Source organism: Balearica regulorum, chromosome 1, assembly GCF_011004875.1.
Source record: "Balearica regulorum gibbericeps isolate bBalReg1 chromosome 1, bBalReg1.pri, whole genome shotgun sequence".
NCBI classification, from domain to species: Eukaryota; Metazoa; Chordata; class Aves; order Gruiformes; family Gruidae; genus Balearica; species Balearica regulorum.
Genome location: NC_046184.1, coordinates 123,651,509 through 123,667,316, shown reverse-complemented (window position 1 = coordinate 123,667,316; position 15,808 = coordinate 123,651,509).

The following is a 15,808-nucleotide window of genomic DNA, read 5'->3' as shown; positions in this document are numbered from 1 at the left end:
AATGTTTCTATTGGAAACATATGCGAGCTAGGCACAGTCAAGCGCGGTATGATTTCTCTGAGACATATCTTAAGCATCTTAAGCGCTGGGATCCCTGAAAAGCTTTCAGGCTGTTTTGAAGGGAAACACGCAGCTCCTCTCTACGGCATATGTCCCCCCTCCCAGCCTTCTGCACCTGTGCGCGGATCTGGAAAGTCAAGTTCATAGAATGCAATAACTCTGGTCCTCCCAGTTTATCTCTGCGTGGTGCTTCAAAACAGTTAACTAGCGTTGGTTTTCTTCACGTCGCTAATTCCATGTCGGCTCTTGCATGCTTGGGCATCCCCTCTGTAGCAGCCAGACTAACTTTCCAGCCCTGGTATTTTCAGAGCGTGTCTAGAAGTCTGGAATGGGGCAGTGAATTCGAACCCTAATGGTTCCTGCATGCTGTAATTGTTGGTTTGGTTGTATTCACTACTTTTCTTTTCTACCTTAATTGTGTCTTTGTATAAAAATTAAGAATCCTGGTGGATATTTTTAGTGCAGGCTCATCTTCTTCTTAAGGGTTTAGATGGGGGACTTTGAGCTCTTTGTTAGCCAGTGCGTTGTTTGTACTGTTGCCATATGTTAAAGGAGCTGGAATAAAATTGGCGCAATAGCCAGTTTCACCCAAATGAGGTTGTTGAGCAGGATCCAGAAGATCTGTATCCACAGAGGGCAAACACAGTATTTAAATGAAAAAAAGCCTGTGATTTATTTCATTATTTACTCAGTACTGTCATGGTGCTTAGTACTATATAAACATTCTCTGCCTCGGGTTATTAATACTACCAAGCACAAGCAGGTTCAAGACTTAAACACTGTAGGTGAAATATTGCCAGAACAAAAACTTTAAGGACAAGTTAAAAGAACAAGTTATCCATAGAGGAATCATGTTAATGTAACTTCAGACTTCAAAAATTGCTACGTGTTCCAGTAAGAAAAAAATTGCATTTGAGGACCTAACTCTCTACCTATTCCCGTATAACTCCCCCTTATTGACTATTGCTATAATACATTGTCTGCCTGGTTGGGTGTATGTGTGACGCCAGAATGGTCTTTTTGTTGCATCTAAGGAACATCCGCCCCTCCGACAAGTACGGAGAACTAGTAGGAGATCAGATTTTAGGGGTTACACTACGTAATGATCGCGTATTTAAGAAGAACAAGAAGGTTTTGGTCTTTTACTCAGCTCTGGGAATGCTAGGCAGTCACTGCAGGGTCCCCAGCCTGTGTTGTGAGTGACAATAAAATGGAAAATGTGCTGGAGGAAAGACAGTATGAAAGGACTGTTAAAGGGCATGTCTTTAACTCTTAGAGAAGGACGAAAAGGGACAAGCTATTTGGAGGCATACTGGGAGAAGAAAATGAAGGAGTGTTTTACTTAAAGATAACTTAACCGCATTATAAAATCTTGAGATGGGAAAAATGTACTATTACCTAAGCATATCAGGCTGAAATAACCCCAAAGGTATACGGTTCCTTGATGAAAACATAAGTGATTATTTAAAAAAAATGTGTCTGCATGCTTAGGTCAGTGAAGATTATATCTTATGTAAGGCCACTTAAAAGACAGAACTCTCACAAAAATTACAAATTATTTTGGGCCCGTGAAAATCATCCTGGTTTAATTTAATTAGACAAACCCACAAAGTTGTAAGTTCTGCTGGCATGGCAAGCAATCATTATAAATCTGGACAAGAGATCACAAAGAAATTGTAAATAATGACTGTGAGAGATTTCAGTACTAGCTAATTTTGTCTTTAGAAATGCTTTTCGTTTCAAAAAAGTCATTAGCACTTGTGCTCAGCCAAAACTTGCTCGTAAGACTAACTACAATTTCTTAACATAAACTGTTCTTAAAAGGATACTGTCACCTCCCAGCTAGTCAGTTTTTCAGAAGAATTCTAAAGATGTTGCCGTACATGAATCCCTGGGGAGATGCCTGTCCTTTTGTCACAGTACTGTACCTTTTTTTCCAACACTTTACCTTGCCCTGTTGCAGCATCAAAGGCTCCACACAAGTTCAGGGAGCCAGAAAATAGGGAGAAGGCAGTTCAACTGGGAGCCTGAAAAGCACTGTCAAAGCTGAAAATAAGCCAGGGGAGCTAAACAAAGAACCGAAAAGGTCTATCTTCTTTTATTCATTTTCAGTTCCAGGAATTGTTTGGAAAAGAGAGAAAAATGTCAGGTAATGATGTCTCTGTAATTTAACATTTAATTACAGCCAATGCTGCAATAAAAAGAGGAAAGACAGAATGAAAATTCTCTGCTGATATTAAGATGGCTTTTCAAAAAGAAAAATATTTTTAAAAAGACAAAAATTCAGCCAAAGCAAGAGTGCAGCATGTTCTGGAACAGTCGTACAATACAGTTCCTCTGTCTTGGCACTTTAAACCAAAAGTTTGTTATGAATTTTGAGATCCAATGCCAGGATGAGTTGCTGGAGATGATAGTTACGCTGACTTCAGTGGGTACTGCAGGCCAAACTGGGAGCGGAGTCCCTCAGATCATCAGACAAGAGTTGTACAAGTCTGTAATGCATTTTATTACATTCCATTTGTTTCAGCAGCCCTACCCTGCCAGTGGGATTTGTGTAGCTGGGCCCTTCTTCTTGCAGAGACCCTAAACGATGGCAACAAAAATCTTTCAATAAGGATGCCACTATGAGGTTGTGGCCTGAGATGGTGGAACGAGGTAGCAGTTGCATAGGATGGAAAGTCCTCTAAAGCTAAAGCTGCTAGAGTTTAAACTACACTGTTTCTGCCAGGTTTATTTCAGTACTAGTCATATAATTAGTACCAAATCAGAAAAAATTCTCTGACTTTCTGATTCTAGCCATATTGTCATTTTGCCTGGAGTGTGACAAGGATAACTGTGTGTTTAGCCAACTTTTGGTGATGACTTTTTGGAAAGTTATATGCGAAGATGGAAAAACCCTAACTCTTCCTATTTGTTGGAACAGAGTCTATCTGCCTGGAAATTTGTGACTGACTAGAGAGAAACTTGCACAGCTAGAGCTGTGTAAATAAGGAGCATTAACTAATACCATGTCCTGGTAAGTGGGAATTCACACCTTTAGAATATCACCCAAGAATCAGTTCCTATGCGAGTGGAAGGCAGAGGTGGGCGAAGGGGTAGGACTGCTGACAGAGGGGCGATACATCTGCTGTGTAATCCTTTCCCTCCTCCCAGCCCCTTTTTAGCAACTTGCTTGTGTCAGAATTCAAATGCTGCTGCCCCACTTCTGGTGCTAGATCTGCACGAACAGGAATCCTACTGGGACCTTTGGCTTTTTCTCACCTTCTGCATTTGCTTGAGAACAGCTGCAAGGAGAGCCCTAAAAACCAGCCACTGCAAACCCCTGCCCAGTCCAACACCAGCTTTACTCCAGATAAAGAGGTTTGGATCTGGTAATCCGATCACCCATGCAAGATGAATTCCATGCATAAATGAGCATGCATATGAGCTATCCTTATAGGCTCATACCGCATAACTTTAGCTGTCTAACGTTAGACGACAAGTAGGCAGAAGCACCCTTTGGAGGTGCTTGTGTCTCCTGTTGACGCAGCAGGATGACTAACCCCCTCACTGGTGCCTACACTCATGCTGGGTGTGTTCCCCCTCCCACTGTGCCAGACCCTCACTATGCAGTTTTACGTATACAGCAGCAGGCAACTCACATGCCACACGTACATCACTCGTGGTGTCTGCTGATATCTGAAGACACAATTATAAAATAGTTATTTGGAAATGGCAGGGTTGCTTGAAAAGACAGCCTAAGTTAAAGCTTAGGACACAACTCTTCTCTGCTTTCTTCTTTCCATTTTTCTTCTCAGCTGCTCTCATGGTTGTCTAGCATTTGGCACTGCTGTAAAAGTTGTTGTGCCAGAGCATTTAAAAACCATAAGATAACCTTCTGCTGTGTTTTAGGCTGAGCCCATTCATGAAGACCAGAGCTTTCTGTCCTGTATGGCAAAAAGTTAATATCTATGAGATATTGTACTATTCTACGGCTGTAAAAAAGAAGCCAAATCAAACCTAAAATAATTTAGTATGGAAAACATATTCCAGCTTTAATGACACACTGGGATTTTGTTTAGGTTTCTTTATTACGATGAGTCATAATATGTAAACTTCACATGCAGTTACTGAAGTCATGTGTCTGCCTTATTTTAGCTTTGGGAACAGCAGCAATGCCAACATCTTTTGCTGCCTTTGAGGGAGGACTCAAGATGTCCAGAAAGACAACAATGCTATGATACCCTAATGTGTTGCTTTTTCACCCTTTGGCTAGAAAATAAAGGGGTAGATTCTCTAGATGAGCCCTCTCCGCATTAAATCTTCCTATAAACACCTTGGCCTTGCTAACACTGGCTCAACTCCACCGGTGTCAGCAACGGTGGGATTCCTGTTTGGGCTGGTCCGACAAAAGGATGTCTTGTTCTGTATCTACCTGGCCTCTCGTAAACAGAAGTGAGCCATACATGGGTAAAATCAGCCGAGCTCTGTTAGTGCTGCTGGCAGTTCCACTGCTACTTTCATGACTGGAGCTGTACTGATGAGAAATCCCTTCAGAAGGATGAATGGAGTCCAAAACCAGCTCCCCGTCCCTTTTCTTACCTCTCAGCTAGGCCCTACAGAGGACTTAAACTAAGCAGAGAGATTTCCACTGTTCTCATTCATCAGGTGAGTTTCCTGCAGTGCACCTCTGCAGTCCTGCAAACAGACTCACAGGGACAGAGGGGTGGAAAGGACGACAGAAGGCTTCCTTGGTTCAGTAAGTGCAATGCCCATTCTTGCAGGTATAAAAAGGCAACGCGTAGGCATCTATATAAAGAATGTTCTTCAGATGGGTTATGTATAACTCCCTGATGGCAAGGGTATCAAATGAAGGTCGAACATCAGAGACCTTTAGGCTATTACGAAATATGACTCATGGATTAGTTAACTGCCTGTCAGATTTTCCATTATGAAACTTTAACCACAGCCCATATCTGCACAGCACCAACACCTGTAGAAGTACAAACAAACAAGTGGTTATACAGGCATTTGCACTGAAGTGGGTCAGGAGATGTGCCATGGTATCAAGAGAACCTTTTTCCTTAATTAGAAACTATTAACTAAGGAATAAAAATGGAGGGAGGGGTAGTAAATCTATGGTAGTAAAAAAGATTGTTTTGAAGTACACATTTTCCAAAGATTCTCCAAGATAAATCTTTACAGTTAAACTGTATCACATGAATCCAACCTAAAAATCTCTCTTGGCAGAATATCATTATTTTAGCCATGATGAACATCAGTGCTTCCTAATCCAAACATTTGCTTTTTCAACTCCACATGCTGGCATGAACAGAAGTGAAAAAGCAACTATTCCTCTTCTGAAAAATGATTATTTAAATACTAAACTAAAAAAAAAAAAAAATTATTTTTTTTTTTATTTTGAAAATCAGTAAGAAGATTTAGCCACTTGGTGGAAGACCCTCATACGTCTTTCAGCAGCCATTACATCAGACTGTTTTGAGGTGGCTGTAAATTCAAAAAGGCCAAAGGGGTGCTCTGAAAATTCAACACTGGAAGTGGGGTACTTGACCTGTGTGTCACCACTTTAATGGACTCCACAGGTGAGATTCACCTCACCTAATTTTAGATCTCTACGGTGTCTATCTCTACATCTGAGCCTGTTGCCCCACAGGCACTTTAAAGGTATGTCTTATCTGATCTGTTTTAAATATCTACCTTAGGATGAGATGATTCATGATCTCAGAGTGTCTTTTTGTCTGTTGTGGCTCTAATAGGGGCCTGAGGTGACTAGCTTGGCCAGACAGCCTTCCGTGTAGCCATCTACAATTGATTAGATGAACCCTGCCTGAATGCCCTGCCTCCACAAGGGCAGTAATTTATGTGAAATGAGTTGGTTAACACTGTTCATTGCTGTTGCAATGTTTTGTCTGTATCACAAAACCACTATCACATCTGGCACAAATGAATCCTAGCAGGCTGAAACAGCCTAGAGGCTACTGATTAAAGAGGAAATCTGAACCACTGAGATAAATTTCACCACTACATCATCTTCTTGCCTCTAGAGATGTTCCACATCACAAGTTAGGTATGGAGTTCTCACTACACCTACCACTGTGGCATCTAATCTGTGAAGACCGAAGTCTCCATTTCCATGCCTGTTAGTCCAGCTCATTTCATAAACACTACATTCATTTAAATGTTAAACTGCTGCTCTACTGGAAGTTCAGAAGATATGAACTGTAAAGCACAATGAAAAACAATTTAGTCTCAAGAAGCAAAGTCTGAGGAGAGGCAAAATAGCAGTACACAAATATATAAAAAGTAACTGCAAAGAGGAAGGAAACAAACAACTGTTCCTGTTTAGTATGAATAGGCTAAAAAGTGGTGAGCTTATAGTACAAGGAGATTTAAGTTACTCCCAAGTGAGGTGGTATGCATCAAGATGTGCAGCCACTTCTTGGAGGTGAAGAGCAGCATCATGCCATCTTTTAGACAAAGAGGAAGTCAACAGGAGCTGCTGCTGCCTCTCTGTGAGACAGCAGCAGCTCCTGCTTCCCTGCAGGTACTCAGCCGGCTGCGTCTGAAAGGGGTGGGAGGCTGATGGCTCCACAGTGCCGTGGGCGTCTGAAAGGAGCTGGGAGCCCTTGGCTCGCTAAGCAGCTTTTGGGCCTCAGCATGAAGCAGAAGTTCCTGGCGCACAGCTGAGGAGCGATGGCTGTGGTGACACGACGGCAGCCTGGTATGCTGCCTCTTAGGAGAGGCCAGTTGCTGCCAGGGTTGGGGACCCTCCCCCAGTTTGGGGATGCAGGTGGTGTTCGTGGATGGATATATTTAGTCTTAAGGCAGTGTGATGGACCAGATGTCTCAAAACCCCTTTACCTTATATGCTTTGTTAAGTGGAAAGGTTGCAATGTGCAAAGTGAAGCCTGAGCTACCTCTCTTACGATGGAGTGGGCCAGAGCTCCAGCTGTGTGAGCTGCACTGCTGACCAAAGCCAGCAAAAGGGACAGGGTGGTCTTTGAAGAACCCATCTAGAAAAAAGACTCTTTTCTGCTGACATAATTTTTTGTTTATGGTTCTTTCTCTGCTGCCATCACTAGGACTGAAAGATTATGCAGCTGGGTGCTCCTATTTACTACTCCTTGTTCCTCTATAGGAAATGTTGCGACACTGTATCAACAATGTAGAAAACATCCAGGGGCGGAGGGAGGGGGGACGACTGTGGAGGGTGGTAGACAGACCACACACAGATGGACACGACATGACCTTGAGGAGGAGAAAGTGATTTTATTTAAATTAAAAACTGAAACAAAACAGGTTTCACTCAGCCACATACATAGTCTCACACTCACAAGCACAGCCACCAGGCACCAAGTCAGCATGTTCAAGCCACCCATCCAAAATCCAGGCAACATGAAGAGTGTGCCCAGGTAATAGGTCCAGGATCTAAGCCAACCGTATCCTGGGCTGCATCAAAAGAAGTGTGACCAGCAGGTTGAGGGAGGTGATCCTGCCCCTCTACTCCACTCTGGTGAGACCCCACCTGGAGTACTGCGTCCAGCTCTGGGGGCCCCAGTACAGGAGAGACATGGAGCTGTTGGAGCGAGTCCAGAGGAGGGCACGGAGATGATTGGAGGGCTGGAGCACCTCTCCTGTGAGGACAGGCTGAGAGAGTTGGGGTTGTTCAGCCTGGAGAAGAGAAGGCTCCAGGGAGATCTAATTGCAGCCTTCCAGTACCTGAAGGGGCCTACAGGAAAGCTGGAGAGGGACTGTTTATCAGGGAGTGCAGTGACAGGACAAGGGGTAATGGGTTTAAGCTGAAGGAGGATCAATTTAGATGAGATGTTAGAAAGAAATTCTTTACTGTTAGAGTGGTGAGGCACTGGAACAGGTTGCCCAGAGAAGCTGTGGATGCCCCATCCCTGGAAGTGTTCAAGGCCAGGCTGGATGGGCAACGTGGTCTAGTGGAGGGTGTCCCTGCCCATGGTAGGGGGATTGGAACTAGATGATCTTTGAGGTCCCTTCTAACCCAAACCATTCTGTGATTCTGTGATTCTATGATCTGTTGTGATGCCATGGAGAACATGCTATCAAGTCCTCCTCTCCTTGGTTATTCTTGGGTTGGTGACCATGCACAGGGTTTGGGTATCTTTCTGTATCTTTTTGGAACTGGCAGTATCTATCTCCATCCTGTCTCAACTCTGGCAGTCATCAGGACTAATCACTTTGCCCCCAGATCTGAGTATCTTGTGAAACAGCGGGTAGATGCCCTTGGGGTCCTGATGACCTGCTAATCTGGGTGTCATTAACGCAGGCCATTCGGAAAGCCCTTCCCCTGATGAGCGCTCCTGCTGGTGCCTCCATGCCCAGGCCTTCCCTCCTTCTCAGTTTGCACCTATATGAACCTTTGTATTACAAGTCTCTACCTGCTTCCCTTCCCTTGCAGCTGCTGGAGACCCTTCAATGGCCAAGGGACAGACCTAATCGATACTCAAGAGCAACCGTGAGGAACGAGGAAGGTGGGCCTTCTTCCCTCTTCCTCTTGAAGACCAGTATTGGGTTTGGTTCATTTGTCTCTCAGGTCTTTTAGTTCCTGGCAGGGCACAGCAAGGGCAGCAGCTCCCTTGGGGCTGGGGGCCGGTACTGTGGGGGCTCCCCAGGGCATCAGAGCAGGCCCTGGCAGCCCAGGCCCATCCCATTCCCCAGCCAGGAGCAGCCTGGAGCACCAGGGCAGCCCCAGCCCCTGGCACCTCCCTAGCTTGGGGACGGCCAAGGCTGGGCCAGGCTGTGGGCCTCTGGGTGGGCCTGGCTCGGCAGGGCCCATGGCTGGGCAGGGCAGGGCTATGGGGAGCTGGAGACCAGCCCTGCTGCGGCATCACTGGGGCAGGGGCTGATGGCCCTGGGGGGGTGACATGGGGTCCTGGGCCACAGGTGGGTGGGGGGAGTCTGAGGAGGCTGACATGAGGCAGTCAGGGCTGGTGGTGCCCTCAGGGCCCTGACAATCCCACAGGCATTTTTTGAGCTGTCATCACTCCAGTATTTGCTCAGTGACCCTCTAGAGGTTTTTCAAAGAGGACTCTAATGTGACATAAAAGTTACATTTGGTATTTAGAAATGGTAATTGGAAGAGAAAAGGTTTACAGAAACCAAAAAGAGAAGCATTAGTGCCTTCTTCAAAGTAGAATACTAATGCTGGTTAATATAGGAGCCACCTTGACTAGATGCCTATTTGTATTTAAACAATCACTAGCTTACCAGTTCAAAACAGTTCACAATAAGAATGCACAGCATCCAAGATTTACTGATGTGCCTTTTTCATTTCTTCTTGCTGCTGTAAGTCTCTCTGCTTTTGTCTTCACCTTCTGTTGCTTTGAGCTTGCCTACAAGAGAAAGGCTCACTCCTAAAATTACAATCTGCTTGTAAACCAATGCAGTTAACTTCAGGCATTCATGCAGTGTTCAAAGAGGGGCAGTGGACGGATATACATGACTTTTTCCTATTGATCAATATCATACTATAATTTTTTTGCAAAGGACTACATTTTTAATACCTATAGGAATGCAGTGGAAGCCAATAGCTTGCACAGAGGCAGCAGTCCCTGCTCCTGCTCTCTGAGTGCTGTGGACCAGGCTGCCTTGGGTAGGAAAAAGGCAGCTGCTGCAGTGTGAAACAGCCTGCTTCACAGGAGGTGACAGAACTTCATGGCAGCAGAGGCTGCCGCTTGGTGGGACTAGCTGACTGGTGGTGTGTTACCTCTGTCCAGCAGACTGTGGCTCCTGCTGAGGTCAAGAGCATGCCCCCAGCCTTTCTTCCCATTTGGAGGACACAATCTGCAGAAGAAGCTGCTGGACTCCCTTTGTTCTGGTGTAGGAAAATTTATTGCTTTGCAAGTTCTTCCTGTTCCTAATTGACCTGATCTAACCTGAAATAAGCCATTTGTATTCCTGCAAAGGAATACCAGGGTATCCACATGGCCTTTTGCCCAGGTTTAACATAATTTCTTTAAAGCAAACTGCAAATTAATAGTAGCACAACTTTCCTGTGCAGGCAAGCCCTTAATCTAATTGGAACATGGAAAACAGCATTTGGGAAGACAAAGCGGTGCCTAAATTTGGGGAGTGAGAGAGGGAGGCAATGCAACTTGGAGTCCAGTGGGGATAATGGAGAGATTTGAATGCATAAAGATAAAAGTGATTAAAGTTTTTACAACCCAAGCTGGCAAGGAATCCATGGATATGAAAAATAGAGCCTGACTCAGAACTTTTCAATGTCCATAGAACTGCCATCTTCTTCCCATTTGTTTTTCCACTCGAGACAACAACCCTTGCCATTTTAGTCAAAAACCACTCTCCCTTCCATGCCCTGCAACTCCGAGCCACAGAAAAGCCCAACATGGTTCTGACGCTGCACAAGCTGGAGCATTCAGTTAGTGCTGCCTCTCACCAACAGTATTTAATACTTCAAAATCTCTCTCTCACTTAATAAGGTATACTAGGAACCCTGGGCATTCCTCAAATAGCTGAGGCCACTGCTGTTTAACCGGAACACTCCTGGTGGCTGCATCATGTTGCACAACCACCCTCTGCAAAGGCCAAAGCTTCTTCACACCTGGCAGCAGGAGTCAAACCTGTTCACACAAGAAGGGACAGCATTGGCAAGGCCCTTCCTTGAAACCCCAGGACATAGCTGCCCCATCCCGTATGTGCAGCGTGGCCAGGGAAAATCCTCCACAGCCGAGAGAGGGGTGCACGGCAGAGTGAGGGATGCACTGGCAGAGCAGGGATATTTAGCTGGGAGGGAGGGGCTGGGTATTTCACCAGGCTCTGGTCTGGGTGTTAGCTAGTAGCAGCAATCCCTGCTAGGCTGGGCTGAGCACAGCTCTTTTCCAACCTCGGGGCAGTGACTGGCACAGGCTGTTGGCTCTCCTCCCGCTCAGGGAGGAGGGTGGGTGAGTGAGACAAGGCTCTCCTGCTGCAGTACTGCACTCGCTCTGGACCCAGGTAAGCGAGGCAGCCCCGGTAAGACACCATGCCAGTCCTTTCTCAGGTCAGGCATGTAAGATTGTGGGCTCACAGCAAACAGCATGAGTGTATCCTTGCTAGTCTGCTTACTCTTGCCTCAAAAGGGGGCTTATTCCAAGACCCAAGCAAGAGACACATAGGGAGTGCCATTAGGAACTATTCCTACAGCAGAGAGTTAAAACTAACTAGTTTTTGTCTTGTCTCCCATTCTTTTACCCATACTCTTGTTCCCCTCTTCCGCCATTTCAGTGGCAGCTTTGGGCAGTGCTCAGGTCACTGGCTCCTGGGCCCTGACCCCAGCTTAAGAAGTATTTCCTGTTGGCCTAAGCTGCAAGGGGCTCTTCTCAGGGCAACGCCCCGGGGAAGGGTTCAACATGGTGATGGTGACAAAACTTCTGTGAAATCCATGGACTCATTCTTTCCCATGTCTGATCTTAGTGTAATGGAAGAAATAAGGACAAAACTATGCTTGTACTTCCTCAGTTCCTACAAAAGCCTGTGACTACTTGGTCTTGTCACTAAACTGCTACACAAAAGAAAAAGAGCCTTGCGTGCTGCCTCAATAAGGACTAGCATATGTTTGAAATGGCCAGATCCTCTCTGTGTATCCCTACTCTAGAGTCATAGGTTGTAAAACTTTTCTGATTCTGTCTCTCCTTTCTATAAAGTCTCTGCTTTCTGTAAACAGCCTTTTGTGGCTTTTCAGGGCGAGATGTGAATGTCTTTGAAATTTTCAAACATGCTGCAGGCATCTTTTCAGAGAATCATCGTGAATATGCCCTTCATTGAGGCCTCCTCAGTCAATTATGTACATTCTATCAGCCTCTACCAGTCTAGTAGCATGGAGAGACAAGGGAAGGGGAGCCAGCAAGGCTTGGGTGGCAATACGCTAGCCAAAGAGCAGAGGAGCTCTTAATCAGATTGCCTTTTAATTCTTCACGTGAGTTAAAGGCATAATGTTCTTTCTAAGACTTAGGGTAGAGGTGTACTCAGCATAGGCAATGATAGAACAAAGTGTTGCAGCATAGTGGAAAATTTTGTAAATATTCTGTCAAATGCTGTCCAGGCACGGTTTAATAATCATATTTTTTATTACTAGGAAATTCCTTTATTCCTTAGAGTAAAACTTTGTATCAAAACAGAGACAAAAGAACCTAAACCAGAAAACCAACTGTGCACATTTTGGCTAAAATTCCTAATGTAATTCTACAGGCAACAGAAAACTTTGCCCAGATTTTCCTGAGATTCCCCATGCCAACCATGGTTTGTGTAATGAGCACCCCAGTGCAGTCCTTCCGTCAGTGTGGGTGTACATCCTGTGCTCTCCTGCTCTGCCCTTGCCCACCCGGAGAAGGAGGCTGTGGCTCTGCACAGGCTTCTTCACCAGCAGTGCTGCCGCAGCAGCTCCAGGCTGCTGTCTTCGCTGGCACAGGCATTTGTGTACCACCCCAACCAGACTGAAGGACTGATCCAGGTGAAAAATAACACCCTCTCCCCACTGGTTCGTTTGAGAGGCTGAACTGAGTTGGGGGTGCCGAGTGAAGTGGGGACTATGTAAGTTGGCAATGCTAGTGAAAGAAATGCTTGGCTTAAGTGTACCAGCTTTGCCCTGCACACTGAGATAAAGCATATATGGCAGGAAATATTCACTAAATTGAAGAAACTAATTGACTACAAACCGATATCCCACAGGCATTTCTCTGGGCAGAGAGTTGACTTAGGCAGGGTTTTTTTCTACTCCTACAAACAGACAGAGTTATTTTAAACTCAGATCAGTTAATTCATTCACTGCATGGACTGGCATCACTAGCAGCTATACCGGGACAGCCGAGGGGACACCTTGAGGACAGGAACAAGTGCTGGGAACTGCCTACACCAGTACTGCTGCTGAGAGAAATGTCTGAAGAACGACAGCCTCCCAAAAGTGAGGAACCTGGCAAGGCCATCCAATGCAACAGGCCTGGGTTTGTTTTGAAGTTAGAGGAATGGTGCCAGCTTTAAAAACACTTTTTGATCTTATTCTGCCACATAAATTGCTTTTGCATTTTTATTTTAGAGCTTATCCATTGGTCCAATGAGTTTTGTAGCTGCTGCTGTAGGGAAATGCAGACTTTGTAATAAAGGCTTCACTAACAGTGTATCAATGGTTGCATGTGGTTCTTCTTTTCATGTTGTTCCTCCAAATCAAACCCTGCCTTTTGATGCCTAAAAATGTCCCCAGAAATTTGGGAACTGATCAGATGCAGCATTTTAAAATTATGCTGTTAAAGACAGATCTCTAATACTAGAGAGATACACATTGTTGACTACAGACTGTTTCTCAGTCCCTTTGCTAATTTGTGGCTGAACAACTTTATGTTTTCTACTGCCCTGCCAATTTGCAATATGAAAGACTCACAAAAATATGGTATGTGGTCTTAATCTCATAGCTAGCTCTGTAGAACAAGAAACAAGTTTTCAGTATTACAACCTGAGAATTACATCCATGCTAAGATTTACTTTTTATCACACTCTGGATTTCAGGGCCTCAGTTTGAGTTGCCTTACCATTAGTAAAATACCTCCTTCCCTTAGAAGTAAGCCCACAGTGCTCTAACACGGGAAATCTGCTTGTTAGGATGTCTAGTGCCATATGACCTGTTGGTAGTCTCAAAACAGATAAGGAAACTCGTGTACACAAGGCCAGCGTCTATCAGCTTTGGGTAAAAATATTCTAAAAGGCAGCTACAACTTCATAAACAGCAATGACTTTACAACCCACGCTGCCTGGTGGCAGTCGGGGATACTGCTTTCCTAATGCACCGCAACGATCTCAATACTCAGAAAGCTGAATCTCTAGCTGTTTTGAGGTGATCCGTGTAGCCTTTCAGAAGGCCTACCAGGTGAGGGTCTGCAGGTGAGGGAATAGCAAATTGGGGAATCCTGCTAGGATTGAAGAACTGAGTGTCCAAGCACCCAGCAGTGTCAGGTTTTAAGCAGTCTTGTTTGAGTCCATCCACAAAAAACTTACTGAGTTTAAGAGACAGACAGCAGGATTTGTGAGGACTCCAGCGTTAGCTTAACACTTGACTCAAGTACTCATTAGCTGCTCAGCCTCCTCCAGCAATTGTCTCTGAGTCAGCTGCAGGAGAATAAAAAGTGAAACTGAGAATACATAGCCCTGCATAATGCAGATGGGAACTTAATAACAAAGGGAAAAGTGACTTCCCTGAGCAGTGAGAGCACTTGCCTGCCTGCAGCAGCAGACTCTCGACTTTCTAATTTGTTCTGCCTTGGGTGGACTACCTTGAAGCACACTGCCAGCGTGACATAGCATGACACACACAGGCCCCTCTACTAAGCTGTCATGGAGGCAAGTGGGCCCACACCTGCTTTCCTGACTGCAGGACCAGGAATTAAAACACTGCAATACTTCTAAAACCTGTACAGTGAAGAAGGATTAATTAATGTAATTTTCTAGTGCATGTGAATTAGATCAAACAATGCTCTTGTTTACAAAAGCATTGCAGACATTGTAGGGATGTAAACAGTACAGAATTGCTTAGAATTTAGAATTGACTGCAAAGTTGTAAGAAGAAAAGGAATGAAAAGTTTTATTTAAAATTTGCTTTCAAAAAACCCACAAATTTGGGCCTAAGTGCAATAACAGCTTTTTTTAAAAATACAGAATTTTTTTTAACTGTCAGGCAGCCTTGGTGAGCACACCTGCAAGCATTTAAATGATATAAATAGGTGCACCTGGGGAAGAAATACAAATATAAACCTTTAACTCTGGAGCTGTAGCTGGCTAAAGAAGCATTATGGAAGACCAAAGCAGAAGAATGGTAAATGTTTTGTTTAAGGCCAGACCCTGTCCTGTACAGAACTGGCTGGTTTGCCTGTGAGAAGTATGTGTTGCTCGCATAGGGATTTGTTTGTGGGTGTTTAAATCTTGTAGGGCTTAATTTCTGGGATGGAATTGAAGGACTTTGGCTCTAGAGCTCTGACTTTAAGGGCAGCTATGTGAAAGAACTCAGTGTTCAGGAAAAACTAGGTAAAGATGGGTGGTTTTATGTGTGACTACTGTGGGAAAGTTTGGTCTTGATTTTTTTTTTTTTTTTTTTTTTTTTTTAAATCCTGCAGTGAATCTAGCTGTTCTTTTGGAGTATTAATCTTCCTTATACTTTCTTGTTGGAAGAGGCAGGAGCCCAAGGAGGAGGGAAATGGAGGAATAATTGCTGTGTGTGGATCAAGGACAACCAAACCCCATGTCCTTTTCCTTGTGACTGAGCAGCCTCAAAGGTATCCTGATCCTCTGTTTGTGTCAGTACTTTTACTGACCCAAATTCAAGGAAATGGCTCCAGTATTTTCTGTGTCAGCAGGCTGGGATGTGATGCGATGGAAGGGTAGGGAGGTGTTTCTCTCTTTCAAAAAGTGACAGGTAGCTGAATGCTTATTATTTGGCTGGTGTTTTACAGGCTAACAGTAAACATGAATCCTAATGAGCCCAAGGTGGGGCTTTTTGTGGCTGTAATGGAAGAGCTTGGAAAAAACTGTTGCTATAGGGGTGACCTTTGGCATCTCAACAGATTTGATAGCTAAAAGTTTTGGGAAAGGTGAATGTCTGCAGTAACTGCTGTTGACCACCACTGTGTTAGGTGGCCACTGTGCAGAAGTCATGGAGAATCATTTCATAGCCCTACAGGCATGGCCAGAGCCACAGGTTAATGTTGTCTGCATCTATGTTGAGGGCAGCTGACCCACT